General features: G+C 45.6%; 1 pseudogene; it reads right to left on the reverse strand.

The window, feature by feature from the left end:
• The window catches only part of LOC139407327 (frizzled-3-like), a 33,835-nt pseudogene extending 15,484 nt beyond the window's left edge, over window positions 1-18,351 (reverse strand).
• Between the last annotated feature and the right edge of the window lie 356 nt (window positions 18,352-18,707).

The raw sequence follows: 18,707 nt of genomic DNA on the forward strand, positions 1-18,707 counted from the left end.
ATGATTTTTTTGTGTGCAAATGAAGTCAAGCTTATGGACAATGTCAAATGTGATATATGGAAGCACCTGAGTGAGTTGGGTGCGCAATTACGCAGGTACTTTCCCAAAACGGATAACACAAACAACTAGATTCATTATCCCTTTCATGCCCTGCCTCCAGTCCACTTACCGATATCTGAACAAGACAGCATCATCGAAGTTGCAACAAGTGGTTCTGTGAAAATGTAAGTTAATCAGAAGCCACTGCCAGATTTCTGCGCTCAGTTTCTTGCCTTGGCAAATTGTGCTGTTAAGACACTGATGCCCTTTGCTGATGCCCTTTGCAACCACGTACCTATGCAAGAGGTGATCCTCGGCCCTCACTAGAACGAAAACTAAATACAGGCACAGACTGTGTGTGGGAAATGATTTAAGACTGAGACTCCAATACAACCCAACATTGCACAGTTATGTGCATCCTTTCAAACACACCCTTCTCATTAACCTGTGGTGAGTTATTCACAATGTTTGATGAACAAATAAGGTTTTATATGTAAGATGGCTAAATAAAGAGAAATATTATTGATTATTATTATATTATTATCTGTGCCCTAGTGCTAAAAGAGCTCTTTGTCACTTCCCACGAGCCGGGTTGTGACAAAAACTCACGCTCATTCTTATGTTTAATAAATGTATCGTATAGTGTGTGTGTGGCAGGCTTACAATGATGGCGAAAAACAACATTTGAGAGTGCGGTGACCCTGGTGCTAGAGGGGGTACGCAGCTGGAGGTTGAATATTTGAAGGGGTACAGGACTATAAAAAGTTTGGGAACCACTGCCCTAGAGTACAGTAGACTACTAACCTGTTACAGTCCATTTCTTCTGGCCAGGTGACTCCGAACATGTCCATGAGTTTGTAGCAGTCTCCCTTGGCTCTCTGGCACGGCCGTCGGCAGGGCAGTGTCATGCGTCCGTACTCAGTACACACCGGAGCATAGAGGGCACACAGGAACATCCTCAGCTCTGAGGAACACTGCAGGTTCACAATGGGGTGGAAGGGCTGAGGACGGGAAAACACACAGCTGTCAGGAAGTGTATATTAATCCAGTGTTTTGTGTGGGGGGGATTAAAATTGATTTACACAAAATACTCTGTAATGTCAAAGTGGAAGATTCTAACACTTGTAAAAAATAAAAATGATTTTTTTAAATAATATATCTTGATTAGATAAGCATTCAACCCCCTTTGGCAGCGATTACAGCTGTGAGTCTTTCTGGGTAAATCTCAAACTCAAACAAATACTTGGGCAGTACAACATATATACCATATACCGGGGTATTTGGAGAAAGCCATGGGATGGTTTTTCAATACCTTCAGTAACATCAAAACTATTTATTTGAAGCGTTTCAATAAATTGTAATATTTGTAGTGACTTGTTAAGTTAATACTTGCAGTCAACTTGTGCAGTGTGTTAGGAGATGTATTTTCATTTCAGCTGCCACACTATTTGACATTATGAAGCGTACCGTAGTTCCCAGAACAGTTGAGACAGTGTTCATCATTTCACCTGCCACACTATTTGACATTATGAAGCGTACCGTAGTCCCCAGAACAGTTGAGACAGTGTTCATCATTTCACCTGCCACACTATTTGACATTATGAAGCGTACCATAGTTCCCAGAACAGTTGAGACAGTGTTCATCATTTCAGCTGCCACACTATTTGACATTATGAAGCGTACCGTAGTTCCCAGAACAGTTGAGACAGTGTTCATCATTTCACCTGCCACACTATTTGACATTATGAAGCGTACCGTAGTCCCCAGAACAGTTGAGACAGTGTTCATCATTTCACCTGCCACACTATTTGACATTATGAAGCGTACCGTAGTTCCCAGAACAGTTGAGACAGTGTTCATCATTTCAGCTGCCACACTATTTGACATTATGAAGCGTACCGTAGTTCCCAGAACAGTTGAGACAGTGTTCATCATTTCACCTGCCACACTATTTGACATTATGAAGCGTACCGTAGTCCCCAGAACAGTTGAGACAGTGTTCATCATTTCACCTGCCACACTATTTGACATTATGAAGCGTACCGTAGTTCCCAGAACAGTTGAGACAGTGTTCATCATTTCAGCTGCCACACTATTTGACATTATGAAGCGTACCGTAGTTCCCAGAACAGTTGAGACAGTGTTCATCATTTCAGCTGCCACACTATTTGACATTATGAAGCGTACCGTAGTCCCCAGAACAGTTGAGACAGTGTTCATCATTTCACCTGCCACATTATTTGACATTATGAAGCGTACCATAGTTCCCAGAACAGTTGAGACAGTGTTCATCATTTCACCTGCCACACTATTTGACATTATGAAGCGTACCGTAGTTCCCAGAACAGTTGAGACAGTGTTCATCATTTCACCTGCCACACTATTTGACATTATGAAGCGTACCGTAGTTCCCAGAACAGTTGAGACAGTGTTCATCATTTCACCTGCCACATTATTTGACATTATGAAGCGTACCGTAGTTCCCAGAACAGTTGAGACAGTGTTCATCATTTCACCTGCCACATTATTTGACATTATGAAGCGTACCGTAGTTCCCAGAACAGTTGAGACAGTGTTCATCATTTCACCTGCCACATTATTTGACATTATGAAGCGTACCGTAGTTCCCAGAACAGTTGAGACAGTGTTCATCATTTCACCTGCCACATTATTTGACATTATGAAGCGTACCGTAGTTCCCAGAACAGTTGAGACAGTTTGTTTGTAAATAACACAATGGGAGAAAGCGGGAGCTGGTGAATCCATCATGTTCTATATCTATCAGTGAATCTCTGCTGTGAACATGAGGTGATGACGTTACACTTGTATGTAATTCACTACTAAATGTTTGCCATCAGACATCTTATATATCCTGTTTGATAAACAAAGAGGTGTAATGAGTTCTTCTCCCCTCTGCTCTTCCTTCAGAAAAGCACTTTGTTCATTTGCACAATTTCTCTCATTCACTTTCGCTTGTAAATGTCCACACTCACCAAGAATGACATATGGTAGCCACTAGCTATGCTTTTATAACTTTATGAGCTGGATTTGCCAGTTTTTGCAATTAGCTTATGTTCGTTTTTCGCTCATTAGCATTTAGCTGATCTTGCTATTATTTGTGATATTTTTGATAGCATTCTGTTAATAGATGCCCAATGGGCTTTTTATGTGTTTTAAGCGTTCCTGTGTGTGCTATACCGGTAATACCATAAATCCGGTATGAACGGTATGACGGTATGAAAATCTGGATAACCCCGAAGTCTACTGGATTGTACAATATTTGACATTCTTCAAGTTGCATATTGTAGAACACAGTTTGAAAGTAGCAAGTATAGCAAAAGAGGGCATTCAGAGTTGCACTCATGGATTAATCAAACTCGCCTTCTTGCCCTCTAAAGCAAGATGCAATTTGATCCATCCTCAAATTGGCTGTTGATCATTGCTAGACAGCCATTTTCAAGTCTTGCCATAGATTTTCAAGCTGATTTAAGTCAAAACTGTAACTTGGCCACTCAGGAACATTCAGTGTCATCTTGGTAAGCAACTCCAGTGTATATGAATTTCTTTTCTAGTGTCTGTTGGAAAGCAGACTGAAGCAGGTTAGCCTTTTCTTAGCTCTATTCAATTTATTTGAATCTGAAAAAAACTCCCTAGTCCTTGCCAATGACAAGCATACCAATTACAGGGGATCATCATAGCTTTCACCTGGTCAGTCTATGTCATGGAAAGAGCAGGTGTTCTTAATGTTTGTACACTCAGTGTACAATCATACACACAGAGAAACTCACACACACTGTATGTCAAACACACTGTGCATCTACCACAGAACATGTTAAACACACAACCTTTCAGCCTTAAAGAGCCACACACAGACAGTCTTCTAGAAGAACAGCAGAACAGTCTTCTAGAAGAACAGCAGAACAGTCTTCTAGAAGAACAGCAGAACAGTCTTCTAGAAGAACAGCAGAACAGTCTTCTAGAAGAACAGCAGAACAGTCTTCTAGAAGAACAGCAGAACAGTCTTCTAGAAGAACAGCAGAACAGTCTTCTAGAAGAACAGCAGAACAGTCTTCTAAAGCAGAGTAATATACATGTGCAGCCAAAAGAGCTCAAACAGACAGGAACATCTTGTCGGACATAGTTTGACAACCCTACCCCCTATCCTCATGATACTCCTCCCCCCTTTCTCCCTACGCCTGGTGCAATAAGACAGAGGGAGGAGGGAGGAGTAGGACAAGCTTGGTAACCCCCCCCCCCCCCCCCCCTCCATGCACTCTGTGAGAGAACGGTAGCTAGGCAGCAGCTGTGGGGTATGGCTTTAGTATGCAAATCCCCAGGGGGAGTGAAGAAAGGGCCCCCACCAGCCCCCAAGGAAGGGGAGGAGGACGGGGACAGACAAATTTCACTAAAAGAGTCAGAGGGAATACTAGTGGTGAGTATTGGAACAGAACAGAACATGATAGAACAGAACAGGCCAGAACATTCCAGAACAGAACAGGCAAGAACATACAGTACCAGAACAGAACAGGCCAGAACAGGATAGAACAGAACAGGTAGGATCAGAATAGGATAGAACAGAACATACCAGAACAGAAAAGCCCAAAACATACCAGAACAGAACAGGCCAGAACAGGATAGAACAGAAAAGGACAGAACATACCAGAACAGAACAGGCCAGAACATACCAGAACAGGTAGGATCAGAATAGGATAGAACAGAACAGAACAGGTAAGATTAGAATAGGATAGAACAGAACAGGATAGAACAGAACAGAACAGGTAAGATTAGAATAGGATAGAACAGAACAGGCCAGAACAGAACAGGTAAGATTAGAATAGGATAGAACAGAACAGGCCAGAACAGAACAGGTAAGATTAGAATAGGATAGAACAGAACAGGCCAGAACAGAACAGGTAAGATTAGAATAGGATAGAACAGAACAGGCCAGAACAGAACAGGTAAGATTAGAATAGGATAGAACAGAACAGGCCAGAACAGAACAGGTAAGATTAGAATAGGATAGAACACAACAGGCCAGATCAGAACAGAACAGAACAGGTAAGAACAGGCCAGAATAGGTCAGAACAGAACAGGACAGGCAAGATCAGAACAGGAAAGAACAGAACAGGCTTCGTTTTCAGTGGATATCTTAAATGTATAAGGACAACGGGTGTATAAGAGACTGTGGGTATAGATTGTGGAAAAGACTAAGACTGCCATACATTTCTCAATTTCATCCTCCAACGACGTATTTGATAGTTAATTAGCTATCAACCGCTAACGTTAAAATGTTAAGCACAACAACCACAGACCGTTTGACACCAACGGATGGATGGATGGATGGATGGATGGATGGATGGATCTCTCTCTCTCTCTCTCTCTCTCTCTCTCTCTCTCTCTCTCTCTCTCTCTCTCTCTCTCTCTCTCTCTCTCTCTCTCTCTCTCTCTCTCTCTCTCTCTCTCTCTCTCTCTCTCTCTCTCTCTCTCTCTCTCTCTCTCTCTCTCTCTCTCTCTCTCTCTCTCTCTCGCACCGCACCGCACCGCACCGCACCGCACCGCACCGCACCGCACCAGGTTTAGTTATCTCAGGACGTGAATTCCTGGAGGAGACTCTCTCTCCCTGGTCATGCAGAAAGAGACACATAGAGAGAACAAAGAATTTCACATGGCGAACTCTTTAAAGGAGGGTATGACGAGTTCATTTGGTGACCTTAGAGAGGACAGGACAGTTAAACCTTTAATGTGAAAGAATTGTATTCCCTTTAAAGTTTAACTAAGTCATTGGCCCACCCCCGTGAGCACAGACATGATCTGGCGTTATAGACCCGCCTTTTCTATTGTCATGAATAAAAACCCCTCCTGAGGAAATTCTCTTCATACTAAACAAACCCACAGCGTGTGCTGTGATTATGAAAAGTTATTCTATTTTTAACCATACCACGTGGAGCATGGGCTACACGGCTGGAAATGGTTCAACTCTGAGACTATCCATCCCTACAGAATAAGAGCAAATCTTAGATACTAATTACTAGTCTGCAGCTAGAAATGATGTCAACCTGGGATGCGAAGACTGACAACCGCCGAAACATCTATCTATGAGAACATTTCTGAATGGTACTCTGAAGTATCCATTCTAACCACGAAAGACTTTGATCTTCTGGGAAGCAGAGAGAGAGAGACGCTCGGACGAATTCTCCAACAGACAGACAGACGATTCCAACAGAGATCACGATGACACACTGGGCGGAAATATATATTGATTGCAATTAATTCCCGAAAGAGTGAGCGTTCATGTGCAAAGGATTAGCATTTCAATTCATGTAATTATCAACTGTGTAGTGACTCCTTTTGTCTTTCACCACCCTCTTCAGTCCACACCCACTTCCCTTTGTACACCAAGCCGTCATATCAGCTTAGCCCACTAGGGAACCTCCCCTGTCATTTCCTTTAACCATAACTGTTGTTTGTTTATGCATTTCTGTGCTTATTTAGTTAGTTAGTAAATAAATGATTAAGACAATTGGTGTACAGGTGATTCATAGTAAAGGCTGGGTTTGTGCAGATAACCAACAATTTACGACATTTGGAATGAGAATAACGTGAGGTAAAGAATAATTCATTAATTAGAAGACTAATTGATCAGATATTAAAATATCTGAAGAGTTATATTAGGAAAATTATAACTTTGTAATCTGAAAATTATAACTTTGTAATTTTCCTTGGTGCCCCAACTTCCTAGTTTAATCATGTAATTATATTTACAGAGAATTGATTTAATAAAATAACAGTCTTCACTTTAATGATGCCAAAGACACAACAATTGTTTTGGGTCATGAGAAATGTGATTTATTAAACAACGGGAAGTTGTGTGACTAAACATAACCTATATTAATATAACCTATATTAACATAACCTATAACATTTTTTAAATGAACCTACAGTTGAAGTCGGAAGTATACATACACCTTAGCCAAATACATTTAAACTCAGTTTTTAACTTCACCTATTTCAACTTCACCTATAGTAACATAAACTATATTAACATAAACTATTTCAACTTAACCAATAACCTATATTAACTTAACCAATAATCTTTATTAATTTAACCTATATTAACATAACCTATAATTTTGATGAACTTAACCTTAATTAACTTAACCTATAATAACATAACCTTTATAAACTTCACCTATATAAACTAAACAGCTCTCTATGGTCAGGGCGTGACAATAACCTATATTAACTTAACCTATATTAACTTAACCTATATGAACAGACACACACGCACACACTCATGCTTGCACACACACACACACAAACCTACTCTTCCTATGACTAAGATAGGAGGCACATCCACCAGTCATTCATCATCACCATAGCTTAGCCTACATACTGTATTACACCAGTCATTCATCATGATGTATAAATGTAGCTCCAGTAGACAGGATCTCATTTCTGTTCAGTCTGGGCTGCCTCCCAGACGCCTGGCTCTATTTAAAGGGATTAGGATCACTGTTTGGCTTGCCGATTCCCACACAAAGCAACCACATCACATTTACATCCAGACAGCTTTTGTAAATGCCTTGTACATATCAAATGCAATATTTCTGCTTTCAGATTTTCTATCCACCATGACATAAAGGTGGTGACGTTGATGTGTCATTTTATTATGGTTCAGTGACTGTTGGAACATGAGGCACAGACAGACATCTGAGATGACTGACATCATTTGGACAAAATAATGAATGAATTCAACCCTCACATAAAGTTTTTGAGTGTAGAAATGCCGTTGTTTTGTGTGATTCACAGCAAGTCGCACTCGCCTGGAAAAAACATATTTTACTGCATTAAATTGGAATATCAAATGCCATACGCCCTCATCACCAGGGAAAGGACATTATTTTGTGTAGGCTTGATCACTTTCTACTGCATCTGTACTAGTCTGGTTTATTCTGTTGTTTCTGTGTCTTTCAGTAGACTGGTTCACGTACACACCTGTCAACAACATATCCATCAACCTGTCAAATCAATCATGAACTGATCCATCAACCTGTCAAATAAATAATGTCTGAATAGAAAGGGGGGAAGAACTGTAAAGGGGGAAGAACAACAGATTTAGGGCAGTTTTGTGGAAAATCTGCAAAACAAAATGTAATTTCCGATTTAGCAGACATACAGTATGTACTGTATGGCGTGAATGCATTCTCTGCGAATGCGTGAACATTGCCTTTAAATTTCAATCGCACTATAGTCCGTTACTTCAGCAATACGGGTTGAATCCAAACATTAGAGCGTATTATAGGATCTCTATGGGAATAAGTTCCTTTATAGTGACCAATCTGTCTGTTCCACCAACCCGGCAGCATTCCTTTTCATTAAACCAACATGACACACCTGGCATCTTCTTCCTAATCAAACCTTATAGATCAAGCCAGCAGGCAAAAACATCATCCACATTTATCTGCTCTGTATAGAATAGAACAGGGTACCAGTCTCCAGTCCGGTGACATGCATTAACCCAGTCCTGTTATGGTGTGTTACACACACAGACAGTCAGGACAGAGACAGGACAGAAAGAGACAGAGACAGGACAGACACAGACAGACAGACAGACAGATACAGGACACACACAGACAGACAGGACAGACAGACAGACAGGACAGAGACAGGACAGAGACAGACAGACCAGACAGACAGGACATACAGATACAGGACAGACAGAGACAGGACAGACTGACAGAGACAGACAGGACAGACAGATGCAGGACTAGACAGAGACAGGCAGGACAGACAGATACAGGACAGACAACACATACAGAGACAGACAACACATACAGAGACAGACAGGACAGACAACACATACAGAGACAGGACAGACAGGACACAGACAGACAGGACAGAGACAGGACAGAGGCAGACAGACAGGACATACAGAGACAGGACAGACAGAGACAGACAGACCAGACAGACAGGACATACAGAGACAGGACAGACAGAGACATACAGAGACAGAGACAGACAGGACGAACAGATAAAGGACACACACAGACAGACAGACACACAGACAGACAGGACAGACAGACAGATACAGGACAGACAGACAGACAGGACAGACAGACAACTACAGGACAGACAGACAGAGACAGGGCAGAGACAGGGCAGAGACAAGACATACAGACAGGACGAACAGATAAAGGACACACACAGACAGACAGACAGACTCTCTCTCTCTCCCTCCCTCTTCATCCTGTCATCTCTCTCGCCCTCCCTCTTCCTTCTCTTTCCCTCCCTCTTACCTCCTCTCTCCCCCTATCTCCTCTCTCTCTCTCCCCTCTTCCTCCTCTCTCTCTATCTCCTCTCTCTCCCCACCTCTTCCTCCTCTCTCCCTATCTCCTCTCTCTCTCCCCCCTCTTCCTCCTCTCTCCCTATCTCCTCTCCCCCCCCCTCTTCCTCCTCTCTCCCTATCTCCTCTCTCTCTCCCCCCTCTTCCTCCTCTCTCCCCCTCTCTCCCCCCCTCTTCCTCCTCTCTCCCTCTCCATCCCTCGCTCTTCCTCCTCTCTCCCTATCTCCTCTCTCTCTCCCCCATCTTCCTCCTCTCTCCCTATCTCCTCTCTCTCTCTCTCCCCCCCTCTTCCTCCTCTCTCCCTCTGTCTCCCCCCCTCTCCTCCTCTCTCCCTCTGTCTCCCCCCCTCTTCCTCCTCTCTCCCTATCTCCTCTCTCTCTCCCCCCTCTTCCTCTCTCTCTCCCCCCTCTTCCTCCTCTCTCCCTATCTCCTCTCTCTCTCCCCCCCTCTTCCTCCTCTCTCCCTCTCTCTCTCTCTCCCCTCTTCCTCCTCTCTCCCTCTCCTCTCTCTCTCCTCTCTCTCTCTCCCTATCTCCTCTCTCCTCCTCTCTTCCTCCTCTCTCCCTACCTCCTCTCTCTCTCCCCCCTCTTCCTCCTCTCTCCCCCCTCTCCTCTCTCCTCTCCTCTCTCTCCCCCCCCTCTCCTCCTCTCTCCCCCCTCTTCCTCCTCTCTCCCTCTCTCTCCCCCCCTCTTCCTCCTCTCTCCCTATCTCCTCTCTCTCTCTTCCCCTCTCTCCCCCTCTTCCTCCTCTCTCCCTCTCTCCTCTCCTCCTCTCTCCCTCTCTTCCTCCTCTCTCCCTATCTCCTCTCTCTCTCCCCCCTCTTCCTCCTCTCTCCCTCCTCTTCCTCCTCTCTCCCTATCTCCTCTCTCTCTCCCCCCTCTCTCCTCTCTCCCTATCTCTCCCCCCTCTTCCTCCTCTCTCCCTATCTCCTCTCTCTCTACCCCCTCTTCCTCCTCTCTCCCTATCTCCTCTCTCTCTCCCCCCTCTTCCTCTTACAGGACAGACAGAGACAGGACAGACTGACAGAGACATACAGAGACAGGACAGAGACAGACAGGACAGACAGATGCAGGACTAGACAGAGACAAGGAAGGACAGACAACACATACAGAGAAAGACAACACATACAGAGACAGACAGGACAGACAACACATACAGAGACAGGACAGACAGGACAGAGACAGGACAGAGGCAGACAGACAGGACATACAGAGACAGGACAGACAGAGACAGACAGGACATACAGAGACAGGACAGACAGAGACATACAGAGACAGAGACAGACAGGACGAACAGATAAAGGACACACACAGACAGACAGACAGGACAGACAGACAGATACAGGACAGACAGACAGAGACAGGGCAGAGACAGGACAGAGACAAGACATACAGACAGGACGAACAGATAAAGGACACACACAGACAGACAGACAGACTCTCTCTCTCTCCCTCCCTCTTCATCCTCTCATCTCTCTCGCCCTCCCTCTTCCTTCTCTTTCCCTCCCTCTTACCGCTCTCTCCCCCCCTCTTCCTCCTCTCTCTCTATCTCCTCTCTCTCCCCCCCTCCTCTCTCTCCTCCTCTCTCCCTCCCTCCTCTCTCCCTCTCCTCTCTCTCCCCCCTCTTCCTCCTCTCTCCCTATCTCCTCTCTCTCTCCTCTCTCCTCTCTCCCTACCTCCTCTCTCCTCTCTCCCTACCTCCTCTCTCTCCTCTCTCCCTCTCCCTATCTCCTCTCTCTCCCCCCCCCTCTTCCTCCTCTCTCCCTATCTCCTCTCTCTCTCCCCCTCTTCCTCCTCTCTCCCTCTCTCTCCCCCTCTTCCTCCTCTCTCCCTATCTCCTCTCTCTCTCCCCCCTCTCCCTCTCCATCCCTCGCTCTTCCTCCTCTCTCCCTATCTCCTCTCTCTCTCCCCCCTCTTCTTCCTCTCTCCCCCCTCTTCCTCCTCTCTCCCTCTCTCTCCCCCCCTCTTCCTCCTCTCTCCCTTTCCCCCCCTCTTCCTCCTCTCTCCCTATCTCCTCTCTCTCTCCCCATCTCCTCTCTCTCTCCCTATCTCCTCTCTCTCTCCCCCCTATTCCTCCTCTCTCCCCCCTCTTCCTCCTCTCTCCCTCGCTCTTCCTCCTTCTCTGCTCCTTCCTTTATTTTCCCGTCTCTGCTCAATTCTCTACATTACTACCCTAACTGCCATGGCAACGGCTGATGCACCATGGACTAGGCTGATGGAGGGACTAGTTTAAGGATGGGCCATGGTGTGTTCAGCAGAGGTCAGAGGGCAGTGAGCGGGGACCACCTCCTGAAAGCCTGCTCCTTTGTTAAAAACACAATTGGGACCTGTTTCCCAGGCAACCATGCAGTGTATCTCAAATGGGGGAAGGGGAGGGAGTGACAGACAAAAGACTGAGATATGGAAGAGGAGAGAGAGGGATAGGCAACCTCCTCCTTCAGATAGCCAGCCATGTACTTCACATAACTGTTAAAAAACACACACACACAAGTTGTTGTTTGGCGGTAGCCTACGTTCAAATATGACATTTGTAATGTCTTTATTCTTTTGGAATTGTAATGTTTACTGTACATTTGTATTGTTTATTTAACTTTTGTTTATTATCTAGTTCACTTGCTTTGTTAATGTTAACCTATGTTTCCTATGCCAATAAAGCCCTCAAAAGAGAGAGAGAGAGAGAGAGAGAGAGAGAGAGAGAGAGAGAGAGAGAGAGAGAGAGAGAGAGAGAGACTCCATTCAGCTCAGTATTTTAAGCAGTGTATTTGACACTGTTTATTGAGGGTTTGGATCAGATTGAGCTGAGTTTATCAAACCATGACATGGAACATATATTCCGCGCTAGCTACTAGCTATTTGCACACTGTGCATGTCTGTCTGATGGCCATCAGAGACCACAGTCAGCCTTTTCCATGGATTCACAACGAATGGGTGGAGTACCTCTTTTATATGCGACCGTAAACCTTATCTGTAGAGGATACAAATGTATGTCAAATAAGAGATTAAGGGTATTAAATGGGAATGAAAATAATTAATAATTATATTAAACCATTTTTTGTTCATTATTGCTACATGACCGTTTCATAAATACAGAGAGTATTATATTCAGTCACCTATACTGTATATTCCACCAAACATTCAATAATCTAATGGTAAAAGCTAGCCAATACAAGACAAACAGAAAACTAGAATCAGCCACCATCCATCCCTATGGCCCCCATACTAGATGGTTATACCACCAACAGCTGGGTTGCAGGCATTGGCTCACTTAGTTGGGTTGTTGATGCTGGGTTATTGACTTATGACCCAGCAGGTCAGCTCAGAAGACTGGAAACACAGCTTAGTAGAGGCATGGCTTTCATATAGTTTGATTTGGCCACCTGTGAGAGTAAATGTCATTCCGGTTCATCTGTTCTGTTGTATTGATATTTATTTATTTTTTTATTTCACATTTATTTAACCAGGTAGGCAAGTTGAGAACAAGTTCTCATTTACAATTGCGACCTGGCCAAGATAAAGCAAAGCAGTTCGACACATACAACGACACAGAGTTACACATGGAGTAAAACAAACATACAGTCAATAATACAGTAGAAACAAGTCTATATACGATGTGAGCAAATGAGGTGAGATAAGGGAGGTAAAGGCAAAAAGGCCATGGTGGCAAAGTAGATACAATATAGCAAGTAAAACACTGGAATGGTAGATTTGCAATGGGAGAATGTGCAAAGTAGAAATAAAAATAATGGGGGTGCAAAGGAGCAAAATTAATTAATTAATTAAATACAGTAGGGAAAGAGGTAGTTGTTTGGGCTAAATTATAGGTGGGCTATGTACAGGTGCAGTAATCTGTGAGGTGCTCTGACAGTTGGTGCTTAAGCTAGTGAGGGAGATAAGTGTTTCCAGTTTCAGAGATTTTTGTAGTTCGTTCCAGTCATTGGCAGCAGAGAACTGGAAGGAGAGGCGGCCAAAGAAAGAATTGGTTTTGGGGGTGACTAGAGAGACTATATCACATGTAAAGGTTGAACACTGAAACTTTTGTAGCTTTAATGAGTCTTACACAAGTGTATGAGTTGGGGCCTAGTGGTTAGAGCGGTGGGCCAGTAACCAAAAGGTTGCTGGATCGAATCCCACAGCTGACAAGGTAAAAATCTGTAATTCTGCCCCTGAACAAGGCAGTTAACCCACTGTTCCCCGGGCACCGTGGATGTCGATTAAGGCAACCCCCTGCACCTCTCTGATTCAGAGGGGCTGGGTTAAATGCGGAAGACACATCTCAGTTGAAGGCATTCAGTAGGACGACTGACTAGGTCTCCCCCTTTCCCCAAGAGCCTATATATATCCCAATATTGGGATAGTTACCACTTTGTTACAATATGTAAATAATAATTATATTCATTTTATATTAAAATATGTAACTTGCAAAAATAATCAAGGAAGATGTAAATTTGCAGTGGACAAACATAACATTATGAACTCTGACATGTTACCAAAATAAGTGATCTGAAAGCCACGCCTCTAATAGAACATGCCTCCTGGAAATAACCTGTGGATTACATCTAAAAAGACCCAGATGCTGGGTCAGCCCCACATGAAAGTGAATAAAAACACAACTGATGGTTAAAGTAACCTATGTTGAGTAATCCAAACAACATGTTGGGTTATTTACGCATGTGTTCTGGCCAATATTTACCCAGCGCTGGGTTACCCAATAACCCAAATTGGGTTGTTTTTAACCCAACATTTTTTTAGAATGCATGTTTACATCAGTATGTTATCGATCTCCTTTCTCTGTTCTACCCATGACAGTCAGATCTATCTACCAGACAGAGACAGAGACAGAGACACAGACAGACAGACAGTCAGGCAGTTTATTTTGAGAGATACCTTTTGGTCCAAAATGATCAGCTACCGAAGAGCCAAAAACCGAAAGGCAAAATGAAAGACACTATATTTGAGGATGGTTTATTAAATGAGGGTTGGGGGCTGTAGACGCTGAGTGTTCTCCTCCAGAGACAAGTGCTAGTAAGTGATGGTACTAATGTCCCAGCCATGAAGGTTTTTAAAGAAATACCACTTCAGAGGGGTTTCTTTCCAGACTAGGGCACATTTAGAGCAGAGGGTAGTTACATAAGCGTTCTCTCTCTCTCTCTCTCTCTCTCTCTCTCTCTCTCTCTCTCTCTCTCTCTCTCTCTCTCTCTCTCTCTCTCTCTCTCTCTCTCTCTCTCTCTCTCTCTCTCTCTCTCTCTCTCTCTCTCTCTCTCTCTCTCTCTCTCTCTCTCTGTAGAATAAGAACAGATGTATGGATGGATCAGATCGATGGACGTATGGGTGGATAGATGGATCAGATGGATAGATTGATGGATGGGGGGGTGTATGGATGGATCAGATGGAGGGATGGAGGGATCAGATGGATGGATGGATTAGATGGGGAATGGATGGATGGATCAGATGGGGGGATGGAGGGATCAGATGGAGGGATCAGATGGGGGGATGGAGGGATCAGATGGATGGATGGATTAGATGGGGAATGGATGGATGGATCAGATGGGGGGATGGAGGGATCAGATGGATGGATGGATTAGATGGGGAATGGATGGATGGATCAGATGGGGGGATGGAGGGATCAGATGGATGGATGGATTAGATGGGGAATGGATGGATGGATGATGATGGAGGGATCAGATGGATGGATGGATTAGATGGGGAATGGATGTATGGATCAGATGGATGGAGGGATTAGATGGATGGATGGATTAGATGGGGAATGGATGGATGGATCAGATGGGGGGATGGAGGGATCAGATGGATGGATGGATTAGATGGGGAATGGATGGATGGATCAGATGGGGGGATGGAGGGATCAGATGGATGGATGGATTAGATGGGGAATGGATGGATGGATCAGATGGGGGGATGGAGGGATTAGATGGATGGATGGATTAGATGGGGAATGGATGGATGGATCAGATGGGGGATGATGAGGGATTAGATGGGGAATGGATGGATGGATCAGATGGATGGATGATGGATGGATGGATTAGATGGGGAATGGATGGATGGATGGATGGAGGGATCAGATGGATGGATGGATTAGATGGGGAATGGATGGATGGATCAGATGGGGGGATGGAGGGATCAGATGGATGGATGGATTAGATGGGGAATGGATGGATGGATCAGATGGGGGGATGGAGGGATCAGATGGATGGATGGATTAGATGGGGAATGGATGGATGGATCAGATGGGGGGATGGAGGGATCAGATGGATGGATGGATTAGATGGGGAATGGATGGATGGATCAGATGGGGGGATGGAGGGATCAGATGGATGGATGGATTAGATGGGGAATGGATGGATGGATCAGATGGGGGGATGGAGGGATCAGATGGATGGATGGATTAGATGGGGAATGGATGGATGGATCAGATGGGGGGATGGAGGGATCAGATGGATGGATGATTAGATGGGGAATGGATGGATGGATCAGATGGGGGGATGGAGGGATCAGATGGATGGATGGATTAGATGGGGAATGGATGGATGGATCAGATGGGGGGATGGAGGGATCAGATGGATGGATGGATTAGATGGGGAATGGATGGATGGATCAGATGGGGGGATGGAGGGATCAGATGGATGGATGGATTAGATGGGGAATGGATGGATGGATCAGATGGGGGGATGGAGGGATCAGATGGATGGATGGATTAGATGGGGAATGGATGGATGGATCAGATGGGGGGATGGAGGGATCAGATGGATGGATGGATTAGATGGGGAATGGATGGATGGATCAGATGGGGGGATGGAGGGATCAGATGGATGGATGGATTAGATGGGGAATGGATGGATGGATCAGATGGGGGGATGGAGGGATCAGATGGATGGATGGATTAGATGGGGAATGGATGGATGGATCAGATGGGGGGATGGAGGGATCAGATGGATGGATGGATTAGATGGGGAATGGATGGATGGATCAGATGGGGGGATGGAGGGATCAGATGGATGGATGGATTAGATGGGGAATGGATGGATGGATCAGATGGCGGGATGGAGGGATCAGATGGATGGATGGATTAGATGGGGAATGGATGGATGGATCAGATGGGGGGATGGAGGGATCAGATGGATGGATGGATTAGATGGGGAATGGATGGAGGGATCAGATGGGGGGATGGAGGGATCAGATGGATGGATGGATTAGATGGGGAATGGATGGATGGATCAGATGGATCAGATGAATGGATCAGATGGATGGATGGATGGATAGATGATGGATGGGGGGATAGTAAGGCAAGGAAGCCGGATACATAAAGTGGGGTTTATAGTCTTTAAAGCAGATATGACTTGAAATCGTCTCTGATGCTGTTGGCCTGTCTGTCTAAACAGAAATAGCAGGTTGCTGTTGGCCTGTCTGTCACAACAGAAACAGCAGGTTGCTGTTGGCCTGTCTGTCACAACAGAAACAGCAGGTTGCTGTTGGCCTGTCTGTCACAACAGAAACAGCAGGATGCTGTTGGCCTGTCTGTCACAACAGAAACAGCAGGTTGCTGTTGGCCTGTCTGTCACAACAGAAACAGCAAGATGCTGTTGGCCTGTCTGTCACAACAGAAACAGCAGGATGCTGTTGGCCTGTCTGTCACAACAGAAACAGCAGGTTGCTGTTGGCCTGTCTGTCACAACAGAAACAGCAGGTTGCTGTTGGCCTGTCTGTCACAACAGAAACAGCAGGATGCTGTTGGCCTGTCTGTCACAACAGAAACAGCAGGATGCTGTTGGCCTGTCTGTCACAACAGAAACAGCAGGATGCTGTTTGCCTGTCTGTCACAACAGAAACAGCAGGTTGCTGTTGGCCTGTCTGTCACAACAGAAACAGCAGGTTGCTGTTGGCCTGTCTGTCACAACAGAAACAGCAGGATGCTGTTGGCCTGTCTGTCACAACAGAAACAGCAGGATGCTGTTGGCCTGTCTGTCACAACAGAAACAGCAGGATGCTGTTGGCCTGTCTGTCACAACAGAAACAGCAGGATGCTGTTGGCCTGTCTGTCACAACAGAAACAGCAGGATGCTGTTTGCCTGTCTGTCACAACAGAAACAGCAGGTTGCTGTTGGCCTGTCTGTCACAACAGAAACAGCAGGTTGCTGTTGGCCTGTCTGTCACAACAGAAACAGCAGGTTGCTAAGAGGAACCATTTAAATCTGCAGCAGACTGCTAGACCAGCACGCAATTCACTTCACAGCCTCACTTAATAGTTGATGGTTTTAAAAATGGTCTCAAAAGAAATGTTAAAAGTGAATTCATCCCATAATGTTTTGGTAATACGTTCTCAGTGCCCTGGGTTAGAGGAGTCGACTGAACGTAGGCTACCGCTTTGACATTATCAACAATGGTTACCCATGCCAGCACTGTCTGCTACTGTTACCATGTCCATGGGGCAGACAGACAGACCACTGAGTCTGGCACAGATAAGGACAGTACAGTTACAGTCTCTTCAGCCAGACACACAGGACTCCTCAAGCACTTGATAAACCCCAGCAGCAATAATCTTACTATCCCAACTAAATGCCTGAAATTAGAGAGAGAGAGACAGAGACAGAGAGAGTGAGAGAGAGAGAGAGAGAGAGAGAGACAGAGACAGAGACAGAGACAGAGAGGGAGAGAGAGATGAAAAACAGCGAGTCAGTGTTTACCTCCATAGCGAGCGCGGCGGTCTGCTGGTCGTAGTGGTTGAGGTGGTTGGGCATGAAGGTGGAGTTATAGGGCAGCCCCTGACACAGACGCAGGGTGATAGGTTCACAGGTGAACATGCTGTGGCTCCCGGCTGCAGACTCCATGGGGATGGCCTCCACCACCACCGCTGGAGGCATCAGCATGGACAAACACAGCACCCACAGCAGCTCCATGGTCCCCGCAGGCTGGTGCACGGACAGGGACAGGGTCAGGGAAGAACCCAGGCTGCGGACAGGGACAGGGTTAGGGAAGAACCCAGGCTGCGGACAGGGACAGGGTCAGGGAAGAACCCAGGCTGCGGACAGGGACAGGGTTAGGGAAGAACCCAGGCTGCGGACAGGGACAGGGTCAGGGATGAACCCAGGCTGCGGACAGGGACAGGGTGAGGGAAGAACCCAGGCTGCGGACAGGGACAGGGTTAGGGAAGAACCCAGGCTGCGGACAGGGACAGGGTCAGGGAAGAACCCAGGCTGCGGACAGGGACAGGGTTAGGGAAGAACCCAGGCTGCGGACAGGGACAGGGTCAGGGAAGAACCCAGGCTGCGGACAGGGACAGGGTTAGGGAAGAACCCAGGCTGCGGACAGGGACA

This window comes from Oncorhynchus clarkii, chromosome 4 (assembly GCF_045791955.1).
Source record: "Oncorhynchus clarkii lewisi isolate Uvic-CL-2024 chromosome 4, UVic_Ocla_1.0, whole genome shotgun sequence".
Taxonomy (NCBI): domain Eukaryota; kingdom Metazoa; phylum Chordata; class Actinopteri; order Salmoniformes; family Salmonidae; genus Oncorhynchus; species Oncorhynchus clarkii.